At 42.7% G+C, this 18,540-nt stretch overlaps 1 protein-coding gene across 2 annotated transcripts in view; it reads left to right on the top strand.

Annotated features, from left to right (window-relative positions):
- The first annotated feature begins 8,435 nt into the window (after positions 1-8,435).
- KCNB2 (potassium voltage-gated channel subfamily B member 2) overlaps positions 8,436-18,540 on the top strand; it is a 189,690-nt gene continuing 179,585 nt past the window's right edge. Inside the window, exon 1 of one of the 2 annotated variants that reach the window (XM_062633198.1) lies at positions 8,436-8,920. The gene's annotated coding sequence lies outside the window, so the exon portion shown is untranslated. Of the gene's footprint in view, positions 8,921-10,566; positions 10,953-18,540 lie in introns of those variants that run through there. The other variant, XM_062633199.1, reaches the window with a different exon arrangement.

The raw sequence follows: 18,540 nt of genomic DNA, 5'->3' as shown, positions 1-18,540 counted from the left end.
ACAGAAAAGTGGCAGAAAGCAGGGTGCTACAGTGCAAGGCTCATGTTGCCGGCCTGAGTCTTTGGCAGGTTTGAGATCTGCCTAGCGAGGGAGCAAAATTATATCATGAGACCCACAATGCATTGCCATGATCCCAAAACACTAAGCAAATAGCAAGTATGAATAATGAGCATTTAAAGCAGGAATTATGCCCCAGACAAACAATTCATAAACTGGAATATTTGTCTAAGTCATTTACAAGTAAATTCAATTAATAAGCAAATTAATAATAATCACAGAAGTCGACTGGGCCTGATTTCCCGCTACTTGCATCTTCACCAGTCACCTCCATCCATGGAAAATGAACATAATATCTTTCAAACCAGATCTAGCAGAATTCCCCACATTCTTCAAAGTCACTTTGCAGCAATGCAAGCAAGTATTCAGATGGCAGTGAGCAAGAGGGTCCACTGAACACTTCTGCCTGCTCAGCTCTGCATATGACAGCTCAGCTTGGCTTCCTAGGAAAAAATCTTTGCCTTTCAGATGCATTTTCTCACTACAATCTCTTCTCCATTGCTTCTAACTCCATTAGACTATTTCAAAACACCAACTTTCATGAAAAATAGTGACATCAGAGGAGAGGAACCCACATTAGTGCCTCTGCAATACACCTTTACCGTCATTTGCTTAATTTAGTGGAAACATTGGCCTTTCAGCATGTAGAGTTCAGAATCACCCACAGTGTATATCACTAGCAGCTAGGGAACAGGACACAATGGATGGAGGATACTGAGTGTACATATGCAAGATAAGGAGTATTTCAGGAGCGTGAAGTGGCAAAGCTTGTGGAAATAAATTTCAAGTATAGCAGAAGGTAGCTAGAGATAAAGGTCCCTAAAACATATAACAAGAGCCACCTAAAAAGACTCCTGTTTAACCTACAGTAAGAATATGAAGTTCCACAACTCTACTTCCAGTCTTAATTAGCTTCCATATTTAAGTCACCATGTAAGTTCATATTCCTCAAAACACTATGTTTCATTGTGGTATCTATGCAGGGTTTTTTTTGATTCTGCTGATAATTTGCAAAGCAAATTAAGCGTAAGAGTTTTAGAGTTTGTTATTTGTTGGTTTGTTGGTTTTTTTTATTAGTTTTTAATGGGAACAATGAGAAATATGTTCTAGCCAATTTAGGAAAATGTGAATATGTAAATTTACACCTCCAAGGTGGGGTTTCTTAAACATAATGCCATTTATCCAGCACTACAGGAATTTAAAAACCAGCTATATTAAATATAAAAACGTTTAATGAAATATTTCAGACGAGATTAGGGCATGTAACCTGCCAATTGAGACTTGATATACTGCAAGGAAGCCTGAGGACTTGACATGTAATTTTAAAAAAAGTTATATTTCCTTGACTTCAATAGCACTGCATGGTATTAATCACCCCCACAGAGCCAGCATCTTCAGGTATGCAGAATCTAAAGCAGAGCAGCAACACATACTCGCACAATAAGAAACTCTAAACCTGTGCATGACTTAGAAAATTATTCCAGAAAGTCAGTCTCTTAGCAGTTGTTATTTCATTGCCATGTCTCAAGCAATCTGATTGGTAAGTCTCCGGCTTCCCTCACGCTAGAGCTGACCTCATATACTGCTCATATACTGCTCTACTTTCAGATGTATCTGACACAGGGCCCTGGGAACCATCCACCTAATCAGAGCTTTCCTGCAGTTTTGCAGCAGGGAGGTGGAAGCCAGTGGAACTCCTCACTCTCCAAGCTTTCGAGCTCATACATCCTGTGCTTGTGTCCAGGAAGGGTTCACCCTCCACCACTGAATCTGTCCGCATTTTTTCAGGGAAGTTGGCATTTTTGTTAGTTGAACTGCTGCCACTCAGGTTGGAAAAAGCAAGAGTTCTCACAAACAGGAAACTCTTGCTTTTCAGACAGCTTTAAGAAAACACATGATTCTTTCCAAAAACGAGTTTATAAATGGAAATCATTACCTGCTAACAACTTTGTCTTCAAGGAGGTTCCACCTGGGCTAAGGGCCTCATTTACTCATCACAACAGTACTGTCTTCCAGACATTACAAAGGATAAAAAGGCTGTAGTAACTTTTGGGGTGAAGGCTAAAGAAAAAAGCAAGTAGGTTAGCTTATTACTTTGTCAGATTCATATACAATCCTATAAGAAAAAAAAAAATAAGTCTGCATAAACCCTGAAAAATAGCTGAATTGTTTGGTGCTGCAAGCCAGAGCAGAACTATGTTCTAAGCAATGTGTTATATTCACAGTTGGAGAGACATGGGCTTAATAATGGGTCATGGTTTGCTAGTGATATCAAGACATCTGATTAAAAGAGGTTATGTCCACAGGTTCTCTGCATCTCAGTCCTGAGATTTAATCCATGGGGAATGAGTCAAAAATGAAAAATGATGGGAATGAGCGCTCCGAGGCCTAACGCTTCACTTGCGAGTACAATAAGTTTTAAACTAATTATCCGCATGTAATTTATCATATTTATCAGCAGCACAAGTTTATCAGATGTGTTGAGAACACCTTCAGTCTAATCTCTGGGAAGCTTACTCCCCACTTCCTGCCACATTAGAGCATGACCACACTGCTGCCTGTGCACAGCTCAGTGTCCAGGTACCTGCAGAACTGCACTGCCCAGGGAAAGCCTCAAACTGTGTTTCTGGAAAATTACTCTCCCTGTAGCTCCCCCAAGAGCCTGTTAGAGTACAAGGTATGGAGGAAGCTCTCCTCCCAAGTGCTGGGCACTATCTCTCTGCTCAGAGCCTCTATCCTCTTCTACCCGGCTGCAGGGGAGGAGCAAGGGGATTGCTCTTATAATTAGAAGCTTCATACCTCTCACAACTAATCACAGTCTGATCCTCCTCTCTCTGCAACCAGCTTCTTCCCATTGCAAAATCCTCTGCTCCTGCATGTTTAATTCTCCCTTGCTAATAAAGAGAGGTATTTAGCTGGTAATTCTGAGTGGCTGTTGAACATCCCTTCTTCCAGTCCTTGCCATTTTCCTTCAGCTTCAACCTGTGCAAAAAATGCCTTCAGCATTAGTGAAAATTATTGTGACAAAATACTTTTAATTATCACTAAATCATATTTGACATACAGCAGAAATAATCTGAAGCAAAATGCCTGAAAATCTTGACTCCCATTTAGACAGACTGAGGAAAGGCAGCCAAATTGCTGTCTGCTGCATAAACCCCAGACAGGTACCACAGACCTTCAACGAAGATCAGAAAATGTTTCTTCCATAACAGCCCTCCTGGAAATGGAGACCTCTGCTTGTGTGGCTCTGCCTCCCCAGGGAAGGCGAAGAAGCCCACGCTGTCAGCCCTACCTGCCTGCTCAGTGCTACACACCACAGCAGCAAGCACTGTAGAAGATGCAGTGAATGCTTCCAAAGACACAAAAGCCATCTCCTCAGAGATGGTATTTAGGGAAAAACATTTTGGCACTGCAAAGCTTGCAGAGTTCAAAGCTAGACAAGCCTCATGCTAAGTATACCTTTTGTATAAGCATCCCCTGGCTCTCCCTATATAATATAATCAGGAAATAATCAGGTCTTTAGAGTGACAAGATTAGGTTTCATTTGACTGCCCTTTTGTCATAAACTTGGACCAAGCTACTGCAACTTCTAGAAAGCAATAGTTGAGCAAGTTTAAACCTGGGCCATAACCGGGCATAACCTACCTGGAGCTAATGAGTAAAGCTGAATCATTTCTCAAGTTGTGATCTGGCGTGGGTCCAAAATAAGAGATCCCAGTTTAAAGGTCTGTGAATAACACCAGATAACATTTTAATTGACAGAGAGGATTAACATTCAGCTCATGTTTAAAAAAAGTCTATGAAGATTACATTACAAACTATCATTTTATTTATTTTTTTATCAAAACATAAGCTAAAGTAACCCATTACAGGAGGTTAAAAAAATGCTGTGTTCGTGGAAATCATCACCATCTTATTACACTAAGGAGAGCCCCATATCCCAGTGTTGCAGGCTGAAGCGCCAGGAGCCGCTCAGCAGGCCTTCTGTCTGCTTGACACAAAACTCAAACAGTAAATTTTATCTGTTTAACTCCTCCATATGAGGAGATGCCCAAATTTGAAATAGGTCAGGTTTTTAGAACTCTGATTCAACTGTAACCATATTGATATGCCTTTGTTCAGCTCAAGTTTGTTTTCTGTTTGTGTTTTGTTGTGTCTACAATTGATTTCAGCCCTGACAGCGATTACTATTTTCTTGTGTAGATTTGTCCATAATAATAATAATAATAAATAGTAAACTTTCACCCAGAGAAGAAAGGAACAATGAATCAATTTTTATAAGCAGCCAAAAAACAAACAAACAAACAAAACCAACCCTGCAAAACTCACAATGGTATCTTGCCTATAACCTGTCTTTCCTGGCTGTGTTCTTGCTCACCTCCATTGCTGGTTTTGTGATACCCAGCCCCTAGATGTGTCTACAAGATAGCCTTTAAACACCAGTGAGACTGCTGTCCCACTGCATTCTGTGGAAGAGCTGAAGACCCTTCCAGGAGTCCCTCTAGAACCCAAGACCTGGAGAAAGTATGCTGCAGTTATTCTGAGCTGGAGAAATCTAATAAAAGAAAATTAAAACCTGAAAAAGAGGGGAAAAAAACCCACCAACAAACCAAACAACCAAACACAAAACAAACCCAAACTTCTCATTAAGAAGCATCAAAAGCTATTCCATGACTCAGGGAGTTCCTAATGCACACCAGACTTGGTTTGAACTGTGGTGGGCTATGCTATTGCCAGATGCTATTTCCAGTGTGATTTATTTTAAGACAATATTAGACTTGGCAAAGAAACTGCCTTTGTTTGACTTGTTTTTTTATCAAATGGTCTTGGGTGACAGAAAGGGCAGTGGGTGGGGTTTGCTTTTCTAGAGCAGAACTTTCTTTTTTTTGCCTTTTGTTGGACTCATCAGTGGGAAACTGGGATACACTTCCAGACCACCTGACATTACATTTTGGCTTTGCAGTAACTAAGATGTTTACACTCAGGAAAATATCAATGATTTATTTAGACAAACAAGTCAACTTCGATGCTGATGACAGCAGTCCACCTGTTGCTGCTACTTATTGTAATATCTATTCCTACAACTCAGGAATAGCCATTAAGCCAGCCTGTAAGAGGATCATTCCCTTCTTCACAGAGAAGTGTTATCAAGTGTTGGTGGGATAGGGACTGAAAAAAATGGGTTGAGCTGAAATAGGGTCCTTGGTCACGAGCAGGGTTTGGGGGAGCCCCCAGGGGAAGCTGGGCAAGGGCAGAAGCCCTGGTAGTATCTTCAGGGCCCTGACAAACACAAATCTTCTTCAAAAAGAAGAGAATGTGTGGGTCACATGAATTCACTGCTGTGGCCAAGACGGTCAGTAGTGGAGAGCACAATTATTTCTTGCAACAGTTAGCTTATGATCTTGAATGATCCTCCTGCTGCATATCATATAACTATACCTTTCCAAATGCTTGCCCATCTTCCTCCATCCCTGCCTTCCTCTGTTTGTCCTCTCCTCTCACGTCAGGAAGGCATTTGGGAAGCACTGCCTCACAGAAACCTAGTGGGCTTGTCTACAAAAACCAAGCATGAAGTGAGAAGGAACAGGTCTATCAAGTTTATGAGGCTGGTCTTGATAAAAGGTGCTCTGAAGAACACCACTGTAATGAGGGAAAATAATCCTGCAACAAAAAGTTTGGTAGGAAAGAGATTTCTCTTTTATTCAAGGTATTTATTTCTTCCCCTTATCTAACCAAGCGAAGCAAAACTCCTCTGAAGGAAATCTTTCCCACATGGTCTGCCAGACACTGGCAGCATGCCCACACATTTTGCCAATTTTTTTCTGGTAAATAGAGGAACCAGAAAGGCTTCCCTTCAACTTTCAAACACACTGGTGTAAGAACAGAAGATGAGTTTTTGTGAACAGAAAAGCCCCAAACTTAGAAAAGGAGTGAGCCAAGAACAGTTAGCATTTGTTTGTGGTGGAAAATTGAATAATGTAGATCCAATGACGTAAACATGTATCTAGGTAATGTGATAATGTGCCTCTGTGCAAAATTCTTTCCCAGAATAAAGTTATTTTTACTCTGGACTCACTAGCTCAATAAAGAAAATTTTATTTCAGAATAATTCCTCCTGTTTGAAGCAGATCAATTGCTTATTCTGGAGCAGTGTCTACACAGCATGCACACCGGCATAGATGGAGAACTGCAGGAACTTGCCAATTGACTGCTCCTTCTGACAAGCAAGTTCTATTAGTGTGCGTGCCTGACACAGAAATAAGAGAGTCTCCCTTTATCAAAATACTGAAAAATCAAATATTAAAATCTCACAAAAACATAGTCTGTTTCTATAAAACACTTCCATGTGTTTTATAGAAACAGACATGTATCATGGAAAGCAGTAGAGGAGCACTGGAGCTCCTCAGAACCTACTATTTCATGAGCATCCACATGAATGAACTCTGATTTCCTACAGCTGTATCTCATGGGCTTTACTGGCTGCAATGACTGAGAAAAGACAAACTCCAGCTGAACTGTTCTCACTGATGTGACATATACATGCAGATTTTGAGGTACGTAACAGCACATGAACTCCTCATGCCACTGCTGCCATGCTCTGTGCACAAAGGGATGCCTAGCAAGCCTCTTCACTCAACTGCTTTCATTTTCTTAAATTTGTAGGAATTTGTCTTTAGGAGTGTTGGCCACCTCTTGCATTCAGCTGAAACTGATCATTGGGTTCAAAAATTAGTAATGAGACACACAGACACATAAGCACAGAAGTGAGGGAAGGTATGGAACACATAAATACCTATATTTCAGCTGGGGAGTATCTGAGGAGAGGGACGGGTTGCTATGGAGCTTAATCATACATAACATAAGGAAGAGAATTTCCCTGACTGACCATAAGGGTAGAGTAGGCTGCGTATCACAGGCATGGATGTTTATGTCACAGATGTCCAGGTTTCAGACAAAGTGCATTCTCCCAGAGTTTTCCATGGAAAACTAACCTTAAGATCAGCATCACTTAGGACTTTCACTACTGTGGTACCCATTTAGAAAACTTCAGAAGGAGGGCCAGGAGAAGAAGGTCATCTTTTAAAAATCACAGAATCTATCCGTTTCCAAGCCAGTGGGCAAGGAAATACATAAAATGGGGAGAAATTAATACAGTAAATGAGCATTCAAAGTTTAGCCTAATTTTCAGTTGGTTGCAATTGATATCATGGTGGCAATGCTGCCCAATCTGTTTCTTGGATGGCTTTCAAAAGAATTAGGAGGTCTTTGAATTAAAAAAAAAAGGAAGCTGATAAACACTGTGTTTGAAAGCCTTCATCCCAGCAGTGAAATGTGCAACACTGAAGGCAGAATCTCAGAGCTGTAGGATGAGATGAAGCCTAAGTAACACAATGCAGAGAGGGCAAAGCTACAGAGGAATTGTTATGAAACATAAGAAAGAGAAGAGAGCTTGAAAAGGAGAACAGATTTCTAATCTGATACCTAAAATATAGAGGGGCATCACTGAATGAGGGAGAGTCTTCCTTCCAATATTGGGAATGATGAAGGACTTCCCATTAAAAAGCAATAAAGAAGAACTATTAAACCTTATGGGAGGGAGGAAGAGGCAGCAGGGGTAGCTGAAGCCTTGATAGCAGTCTGCTACCCCATCAAGACTTGATGACAGAACTGTGTGAGTACCCATCCTGTGAAGGGTCCTGACTCACCCCCGGGCACTGCTCCTCTGCCGGGGGATTCTGCCCTCGGCAAGCCCCCTGCTTGCCAACAGCAAGGCTGGGCTGCGGCTGTCAGGTTGTCAGCTGGAGTTGGGGAACACCCCTGTGTCATGAGTTGTGTGTTGTGTGCCATGCCCTGCCTGGGCTGGGGAAGGGGAAAAGACAAGACGGGAGGGATGGTGCAGTGTGTGTACCACGGACAGGACAAGGTGGTGTGAGGAGGTTATGTGTGTTGGAGGAAGGTAATATATGGAAGTGTGTGTGTATACATTCCCTGTCTGTGAAGGAGGTGTGTGTGGAGGTCTCAAGGGGTGTGCTCATTCCATTTGGGAGTGTTAATGTGGGTGAACCCTTGCCTGAGAGGGGGATCCCCTGTCTGAGGGAGGGTAGCGTGGGTTGTGTGTTTGTGCATGTGTGTATGTGTGCGCGCACATCCCGCACCGGGGTTGGTTAGCTGTGTACGTGTGTATGCATGCATGTGCATGAGTGTGCGTATCCCTTGACTGTAGCATTTGTACAGAGTCTGTGTTGCCTGCACATGTGTGTGCGCACCCCCCGCCCGGCCAGTGAGGGAGCAGCGGGCGCGGTGTTAGGGTGTGCTCGCAGCCGGGCGGAGGGCGGCGCGGGGGGCGCGGAGGGGGTGCGGGGGAAGCCCCGCGTGCCCCGTCCGGGAGCGGCCGTGCCCCCCCCCCCGCCGCCCCGCCGCCGCGCACAGCCGCAGACACGGGCGGCCGCGGCGGCAGCCGGCAGCTCGCATGCAGCCGGGGATTACAGTGGGGCGAGGGCACCGCGGGGTCGGCTTTTATCTCCCCCTCTCCTCCCGCGGTCCCCCCCCCCCCCCCTCTCCGCCCGCCACCCCAGCCGCTCGCCGCGCTGCTTGCTCGGCGGCTTTCCATCTCCGGGGGTAGGAGGGAGATGCCTTTGCCGTGGTGTTTCCACCCCCGGTCCTTTCCGTGCTGGGGGGGGCGGTGATGTGGAGCCGGGAATGTAGAACAAAATCCTCCCCGGTAAGGAGCGACCAAAACAAACCTCTCGCCGTGGCTTTGGCGGCCGCGCTGTGCTCGGGGAAGCCCGCGCAGCCCCTGCCAGCGCCGGGGAATCCCTCCTCCAGCCCCCGGCGGTGCCCCGGCCGCCCGCAGAGCAAGGTAAGAGACGGGCACCTCTCTTCCACCGGCGGCTGCCTTCGGGTTCTATTTGTGTATATTCTTGAGAGACCGAGTCATCCTCGCCTCTCCCCGTGATGGGAGTTGCGAGGGAGGCGAAAGCTGCCGGCTGGCCCCGGCGGGCCGGGAGCGCGACTCTCCCTCGGGGAGCCCCGGGAGCCCCGGGCGCGCCCCCGCCGCGCTGCGCGCCCCCGGCGAAGCGGGGAGAGCCCCCCGGGAGGGGCCGGACCCACACGGGGTAGCGGGATCAGTTGGAGGGAGAGCAACGCAGCCCTAACGTTGGAGTGCTCTGGAAACCGCGGCTTGTATTTTCGTTCCTTCAGAGCTGCTGAAGGCGGGGGGGGGGGAAATGACATTTCGTAGTATTCTACCTCCTGCCGTGGGTGAGCTTTAAAGATAAAGGCTCGTCATTTGTTTCCGATGCTCTAATAGCGCTTGTGGGAACCTGATGATAGAAACCCTCAGCATTCTCGGTAGATAGTTGTCATTTGAATTACACCATCTACGCGGGGACTGAAAAATCCCCTGTCAAAAAGGAAAAACTGTAGCATTGTGCTAGTCTGAAATATACTTGCATATATGTTTCCTGTAGATATGTAGCGTTCTGTCAGTCCCCTAGATTTAAAATCCAAAGCTCTTTATAAAAAAGCATGTTAGCTGTGTGGTTTCCACAAGCCAGCCAGTGTTTCTTCTATCAGAATTTCACTGCCCAGCTGAAGGTAGACCTTTGTTTATAAGCTATGTACGTACTCTCCATATTTATAGCAGGTCTTGGACTTCATTCAAGTTACATAATGATTAAGATACAAATAAGTGGTATATTTGTGGTTTCTTGGCCATTTTAACTCGTTGCAGATGAGACCACCTCTATCATCACTGCCAAAATTGTCTCTTTTTACGTGTTTGTGTAAAAAGGAAAGTATCAGTAGCATCAGGTGGAGGCAACATTCCTTAACAAATACACATTCTTCGAGACCTTGCTATTGAAAGGACACCTAAGCAAAGGATTTCAGTGACCCCATCCTGTAGCTCTGAGGAGCTGCCAGGATTGGTTTAGAAAAGGAAGAACAGCAGTGTGGCTGGGCAGGTTTAGGAGTGGGAAAAGCCTGTCTGGTGAGGTTTTACTTTAAAAACACTCAAGAGTTCAAGTTTGCTCAGCTGGTGAGCCATATCCAAGTTAGTGCCGAGCTAGCACCAAGCCTCAGAGGCTAGGCAAGGTCTGAGGAACTAAGTGTCCAACCAAGCCTGGGGTACAGTCCTCCTTCCCAGGGAGTTTTACTAGAAACTTGGAGGGGAGCAGCGTGAGTGAGTACATGCTGCTTGTGAGATCTGGCTGCTCTGGGATCACCCAAGATGTCCTAGGAGAGCTCTGGAAATCTTTACCAGAGAGATGAGGTGCAGTACACAAGAAAAGTTTGTTGCTGGTTCTTAACGCTGCTGTCTTTTCCACTCAAACAACTGATAAATCATCTTTTCGCACAGCCTTCTTCGGACTTGCAGCTGCCTTGTTGTGATTTTGGGTTTTGTATTCTTTCTTTCTTTATTTATTTTAATGATGCTTCCACAGGCAGCTCTCACAACAGCGTTCAAATTCCTCTCGCCTCCTTCTTTCTCAGCTGGACGCTGTCACTGTTGCTCAGCAGGTTGTCCTCATTCAGACATATGCAGACAGTAAAAACAAAAACATCTTCATCTCGAGATGAGGGAGAAGTGCTGTTTGGATCAGTATGCTTCAGCCTGAGCATTTCCATTGGCTTCAGCATTCTGAAATGTCCTGTTGCTGTAATGATACCATATCCTATGTATTTATTTATTCGTGCTCAGCCTTTTTTTTGTAAGTACAAGTTAATTGGCAAATTCTGGCTTGCCATTCAAGGCAAAGCTAGGAGTCGGGATTTACAATAGCTTTCTTGCCAGCATTTGGGATTCTGCCAAACAGCTTGCTACTGTGACTTCTAGAAAAAAATCTTGATCTTATGTGACTTCCTTGAGCTTCATGTCACTACATGTACAGGTAAAATAGTTTTCATGGCGCTACTATATTTAAAGCTACCTGCTTGAGGATGTTTCAGTCTGTGTTTTACTCTGTATGTTGTTCTTATATAAACATCACACTAGGGAGGGGCTGTTCTGGTCTCAGCTTTGCATGGTTTAGAGGAAAGGAGTGAATGAATGGGAGGTGAAGTTTCCAGAGAGGGGGGACAGTGACTGGAACGGTGGTGGTGCTTTGGGATACTGCTGCAGACCCCTCTAAAGGTGTCTGCTCTTCCAGAGTACAGACCTGCTGCTCTGAACAAGCCGAGACCAGGAGGGAAAGCTGGGAGCCAGAAAAGGGAATGCTAAAAGTTGCGAGGCACTTCAGCTTCATCAGAGTAGACATACATGCGTTCTAAAAGTGATTTTTTGGGATGTTTTCAGAGGTAATTTCTATTAACTCATCGTGTTATTGCATAATACCTTCTGACCCAGCAACTATATGCTCACAGCTCTTGGGAGTTAAATAGCAATTGCCTCTGAAAGTTCTTTCCCTTTTTTATAGTATTGCTATAGGAGTCTTCTTTTCATTTTTAGAAATTAGGTTTTTACCTAATAGCTGTATGAACACTATAAACTTGGGTGAATGATAAAAACAGGCTGTTGTTTACTTTGTTGAGTTGTGCTGTTTCTACTCTTATCAGGATATGAACACCCTAAGAGAAAATATTTTTTATTTCTCATAAGTAAGTCGCGTCTTTCTCTTACAGTTACTGCTGAGGTAGTGCCACTGGGAATTCCATTGCTTGGATTTTATAATAAATCTTTGAGAAATGTTGTTTTAGTTCTCATTTTAGCAGGTAGAAATGAGGATCTACTTCCTAATGATAATTTTAACTGTAAATCAAAATAAATTTTCAATTTTTAATTGCAGAGATCTCAAAATCATGAAGCAGTGTTCTATGGGATACTGTGAAAATGAATAGCATGGGACATTATAGACTAGATTTTTAGATCTTTTTCTTATTGTAAATACAGACTTTTGTACAACCCCATAGGTTCCTATGTTTATCTATAATTCTCTGGCTATATGGGAAGGATTCGGAAAGAATTTCATTATTTTGAGTATTCTGGCATTTTAGATATATTGCATGCCCTAATAATCAGATTCAATCTAAGTAAAATGCATATATGTTCAATTGTGTGATTAAATATAAAAATTGAAACGAGAAACTGAACAACTCAATTTTTTTATTGAATAGAGCTTGGAAGTTTCTTATCTGGGTTAGCTATAGGTATAACTGCAGTCCCAGTATAGCTTCCCAGATCACTAAATACCATAAAAGCCTTAGATATAATATGCATCAGCCAAGATATTTTAAATCTATTAAGCTTAAAACTACTCCTTTAAAGCTGGAAGGACTGCAAAGGCTGTTCTGCTTTTTGTCTTTCCTGCCTGGTGCTTGTTAGAGCACATGCAGAAACTTCAGTGCAAGTCGCACATTGGCGTCCTCCTGTAGTTTCACTTGTTTACTGTTCAATGCATTTCCTTCTTCCAAGGCTGGAAGGCTGGAGCAAACGGAGTAATTTTTAAACTAAGGAGCTACTTCTTTTTTTTTTCCACCAGCATGAAAATATGATGTTAACTGTGTCATCAGTAAATAATGAGTATTATTTTGAATGCACCTGCTCATGGATTATGGTGACCGCATAAGCAATATGGAAACAGTAATGGAAAAGTCTTAGGCCACTAAAATTGGTGGGGTTTTTAATTTATTTGTTTCTAATGCAGGAAATCTATATTTAGCCGTAATGGCAGATCAGCTGTGACTTAGGTGTCTGGCTTCTGTACGGCCCTATTCCTTCTCCGGATGACTATAAAGAGTAGTCAGTAGCATCACTGCTGGCAGCAGCAAGAGAGTCAGAACAACAATATATTAGCTAATAAATAATATATGTCATGCTGGCATAATGCAGCTCTGAGTATTTAGGAGTAGGCTGTGATAAGCAGCAGTTGTAGTCTTTACACAGAACCATGGCAATCTACCTATTTACCTTCCCCATGACAGGGGAACCACAGTACACTGCAACATTGTGTGAGAACAGAGCCTAGATGGGGTGTGGGGGGCAAGCAGTTCTCTTATCACAGCACCAGTACTTGTTTCTGGAGAAGGCTTTATGTTGGTCAGTGCTTCTCCTTGGGAAGTCATGCTTGCTATTGCAGGGTATTCTTCATGCTGCCATTATATTTTGGTATTAGCTTATTAGGAAATAAACATCAGCCCTTCAGGTAAAACCATGTAGCAAGGAAATGAATGCAAAGCTGTGCTGATAATTAACCGAACAAAGCTCTCAAACATAATCTTCTTTGATGACACTGGAGATGAGCTTCTCCCCCTGAGTGCCCAACAAGTTAAGAAAGAGAGATCAATTATGGCTGTACAATCCAAATACAGAATAAATTTGCCTGAGAGCATTAATAACACATCTCAAGGCAGCTCATAAAATAGTTTTTCACAGTACTTTTTACCAGTAGTTAACTTTCAGAAAATTAGCTGCATTTTTAATACATAGAAGTAAAAATTGCAACCAAACTCAGCAACTTAAAATGAGGCCATAATGCTGCTTTTTACAGACTTTTCAGTTGTGTCTTTTGCCCTCTTAAAAGTGTAAGGTTTCGGTTTACCTACAAGGTAAATGAGGTTGATGGCCTAAGATCAGCTGTACATACACTCAAGGTTGATGACCTCAGATCAGCTGTACATATGCTCAAATGACTGCATAATACTGCTATAACTTACAGCCGTAAGTTCAGTGTAAATTTACATATACCAGAGAGATCCAGAGACAATTTGAGCAGAAAGTGCTGGCAGGCAGCAGCAGCTAGGAGAATCCCACTAATGTATTTAAGCAGACTCAAAACATTGAACTGGCCTAATTAGCCTTGAATCTCAAAGCTATGAATGACACTATTGTACGTGCTTATCCAGTGGTTGCTGAGATTAATAGCACACAGAGTTGATCTACCTTGACAGCAGTGCCATCTGGAAGGTCTTGCATACTAGAATATTTCCATCTCATGCTTTCTTCATTCTTGTTCTTGCTGACATAGAGTAAATTTCTCAACTGGGTAGGCCTTGTGCTTGAATTTATATTCAGGACTAGCCTGGCTACCAATAGCCACTTTAGTCCTTATTATAGTCATGTCATTAAAGTAGCATTAACAGTGCTGGGTACCTGGCTATCGATAGCCACTTTAGTCCCTATTTAGACATGTCATTAAAGTAGCATTAGCAGTGCTGGGTATATTCTGCTACCCTTGAGCTACAGAAGGGATGAGAATATTTGACTGCTCCAATGTCTTTCTAAATCATGTAGTAGAGGCAAAAATGTCTGGCTTTTGTTTGGTAGCCTTGTGGTTAGGGTCTCACTGAGGAAAATCAAGCTTTTATGCCTTTCTTAGATTAACATGATGCAAAAAAAATATTTGTAATCCAAGGTTCACCCCAGCCAAAGAACTATTCATACCCCTCAGCTACAGGCTTATGACTGTTCCTTTCTAAGTGCTGGCTGCCTCATTAGTGTTCCGAAGGAATGGGAAGAGTTTTTTCCATCCCAGCAGCCATCCTGGGGGTTACTGATACAGCAGTAGCCTACAAAATACAAACTGCAGGTTTGAGTCACTGGGCATGAACGTGGTCCCTGGGTGAATGTTTAATAACCTGCCAATTACATGAGTAGGTTGTTAGCACCAACTCAAGATGTGTGTTGAAAAGAGTGGACCTTGTTCAGTTCTTTTGAACTGAAACCATGCTTTACATGCCTCTTATAAGAGGAGGTTTTGAGGCTCTCAATATCATGTGGGTGAGTTGTGTCCCTTTTGATCCTGCTTATGCACTGAGCTTGGACAGGAGTCTTCTTCTGACCTGCCTCAGAGGTTCCCAAACCCATCTTTGAACTTCGGTCTTGGATGTTTAATATTAGAAACCCTGAACTAATAGCTCTGATGAAGCACATTTTTTAAGAGGAGCTGTGGCTTTTAAAAATACATTTTGGCTTGATAGAGGTAAATAAATTAATTTATAGAGGCAGTTTTATAAAAACTTTCCTTTTAGCCTGTTTTGATTTCAGAATTATAGCAACAGCAGCATGGGACTGGGCATGATAGTGAGCCCTTAACTTTTTTCTATTGTTAGGTCAGTTTGTGGGTGAAAAATGTCAACATTCGTGGTATCAGCTGCCTTTCGGCTTGACATTCTGCTTTCCAAAACTTATGCTGTTTCCACTAATGGTAGAACTAAAGGTCAGTATGAAAACGAAGTGTAGCTTCTTCTCTACAATGTTAAACAGGAGTTCCTGAGAGCAGCTCTCCCTTACCCAGCTGTACCCTTGTGCAGTATGTGGAACCAAAACACTGTAGATAAGGTCAGGACTCAAAAGTTTTTGGCTTTCCAGATGACTGCTTGTCTCAGATGGCAAAATAAGATGACAAATTGTCATAGGACTTGCACAACAATTTTTAGTAGTAGTTTGTGGTGTTTTTTTGTTTTTGTTTTTTTTTTTTTCCCAAGGGATTCAAGAACTCAAAATGGGTTTAAAACCCAAAAAAAGGGTTTAAGAACTCAAAACATTGAAGGGATGAATTCTCCAGAATCAAGCCTAGCCTGAAATTTGTCTTAATTTTTAATGCTGAAAGCTTTTTCTGAAGACTTGGTGATGCTGTGACCTTGAGGACATTTCCAGGTATATACAAAGGCACATGTCAGAATTGACTCATGCAAAAATCAAGGCTTTGATTCATTCCTTCCAGCATCAATGCTTTCATGAAGCACCAAAGACAGGAGCATAGGCTGTACTCCTGCTGGGCAGAGTGACAGGGATGAGGCACACATCTCTTCAGTAAATCTGCCCATCTCAAACTGAGGTTGTTGGCCATATCTCTATCTGTTGTCTAGGTGTTTTTGTTAATTTTCCTTGATTAAATGTGGGATCGGTCCAGCTAGAAATGGCTCACAGTGAAATCTTTGAGAGAGGCAGCAACTGAACTCAAATGTTTTTGTTTCCAAAGAAGTCATTTAAGAATACAACCATGTTTTCCTTAGTTGTAGATCTAGGATGGTGGTAGTGCATGCTTATACTTTCAAACATTATGCTATGATTCTGGACAAAGCGTCAGAGTTTTGGCTGCAGTTTCATTCAGAGACAGATAAAATCTGACCCTTCTCAATATGCCTCATTGCTTCAGACATCATCCTCTTGTCTATAGGATAATATTATATATTGTGTAATATTTCCCTGCCTAGAAACGTAGAATCATCATTCAGTACCACACTGTGCAAGCTTTTCTTCGGGAAAACAAAAAGACGTCTGTGAAGTTCCTCAGTGCTTTCAGCTAGTTGGCAGCACTGTTATTGGTAGGCAGTTGTAGAAGACAGAAGGGTTACAGAAGATAGCTTGTTTAGAATAGCCCTAAAACTAATTGTTTTAGGACAACTGGTTACAATAGCACCTCCTAAAAGAGCAGATGATGTGTTGACAACTTCCTCCATCATCTTAATGCAGTACAATGCAATAAAAAAAAAGAAGTAATGGATGAATAAATTGCAGTTAAAAACTCTGATTTATTAGTAGTAATCTATTTATTGTTATTACTGTATCCTGTATATGTAATACCTGTACATTCTTAAAGAACTGTATGGAAGCACCCATCAAAACTGTGGATCCAGAGTGCTAGTCAGGATATAAGTATGTAGTCTGATTTAGCCCTGAAAATAAGGATCTTACATAACCACATTTCTGTAATATCTGGTTGTTTGAAATTAAAGAAAATGATCTGCCATTTGGCCTCGTACTTGTCTGTGACAGCTCATCTCCTCTAAAATTTCCAGGGAAGGATAAATACGCAGTGAAAGACAGTATCTTTGGCTAAAGCAATGCCTCAGTCCTTAGCAACCGATTGTAAACATAAATAGTAAAGTGCAGACATGACAGACAATTACATCCTAAACAAGAGATGCTTCAACCTGGGGTGCAATGGAAATGCAACTGTTTTTTTAAACCAAGCAGGAATGCATCAGGAATGTTTTCTAAGGATCATATAGCCAGGCTTGTCACAAGCACCAACAGCAGAGCATTGCTAATAAGGGAAAGACAGAGAACTGGAGCTGGTCTGGAGCAAACGCTGGTGGTGATCTTAATTCAGTGCTGCAACAGACTGCAAAGCCACATTCATCACTCACTTGAATCCTCAGTGCTCCAAACCCAGCTCTCAGCTCCAGAGCTGTGGTGAGGTCCTACTCAAAGAGGCCACTTGAGTCCTAAATTCTGAGTCTTGGAGTAAAATTACACTGAACACTGTCAAGGAGCTAGATGATATTTAAGGTCCCTTCCAACCCAAACTATTCTATGATCCTATGAGTTTAAGAGCATTTAGCCTTTTGGTGTAAAGTTGTCCACATTAGTAGACAACTAGTCTAGGAGTATTGGAGTTTAGGGCCCACCCATGAGCCTTTACCTTGAGTACAAGCTGCAGTAAGTAATTGCAAGTGCTGTTGGCATAGTTAGAAAACTCAGGCCAAAACTGCCAAGGTTGTGTGACTGCAAGATTTCAGATGTGTTATACTATCCCTCTTTTTCTGTCTTTGTGTTCTTACCTATTTCTGTCTGGCTTTTCTTATCCAAGGCTCCTAGGGAACATATAAAGCCTCTGAGTCTGCTGCTACTCGGTGAACTTCAGCTCATCCATCTAAAAGACACTTCTGTGCTCAAGATGGTGAGAACAGAGAGTTAGCAGACAGACTGATTTAGTCGATTTGAAAAGTTCATCTATAAAAGGCCCCATCTTAGAGTGTTTCCTGCAGATCTCTGAGACTTTGTGCAGCCAGCGTTTAAATTTTCACATACCAGAAATAAATCATCTGTGAGGTCTTTCATGAAATAGAAATAATCATCATTTTTAGACCAGTTATCCATAGTAACGCCCCAAGAGCTGGTTTTGCAGGATTTACTCTGAAAGTAAGATCCTGTTTTCCACAGACCAGCCCATCCATATCTGAAAGCAGAGCTCTCAGGGTTCAGGCGTGATTTGGTCTTAGCTCATGGAAGGACCCAGCTCTTTTGCAGTTTGCCACCCACCAGCAATGGCTCTGACCATGGTGATGGTCTAGCATGAGCCAGCCATTGCTCGCAGGGAAGCTCTGTCACAGGAGAGACAGTCTCAGGCTCCATCTTTCCCCTTTCAGGCCACGTAGCTTCAAGTGGTTTTAGCTGTTTGGTTCTGAGGACCAAATCTGAGGACCTGGATCTTGAGCCCAGGTGCTGTCCCTGGTAGTCTGGACAATCAAAGAAAGCTCAGCTACTTCTCCTCTGTGTGTGCATGTGTGTGTTCCTGCATATAGATCTGAATCTGAGACATACACACGATGCTCAGGAACACTTGGACATGTTTCCTGACATTCAGCTGCCTGAATGCTTGCCAATCCTTAACTGCATGAGATGTGATTTCTGTAATGGTGGGGAATGGAAATAACGACCACCTCATTTTTGCAGGATGTTTTTATTCAGAGTTTTAGCTATCACCTCAGCCATTTGTTTAAACCTGAAATAACAGGAAAGTGTTACTAGTAAAT

Source organism: Pezoporus occidentalis, unplaced genomic scaffold, assembly GCF_034315485.1.
Source record: "Pezoporus occidentalis ecotype Australia unplaced genomic scaffold, CSIRO_AGI_Poc_V1 ctg4, whole genome shotgun sequence".
Lineage (NCBI taxonomy): Eukaryota > Metazoa > Chordata > Aves > Psittaciformes > Psittacidae > Pezoporus > Pezoporus occidentalis.
The sequence above is the reverse complement of the archived record's forward strand: the minus strand, read 5'-3'. Positions and strand labels throughout refer to the sequence as shown.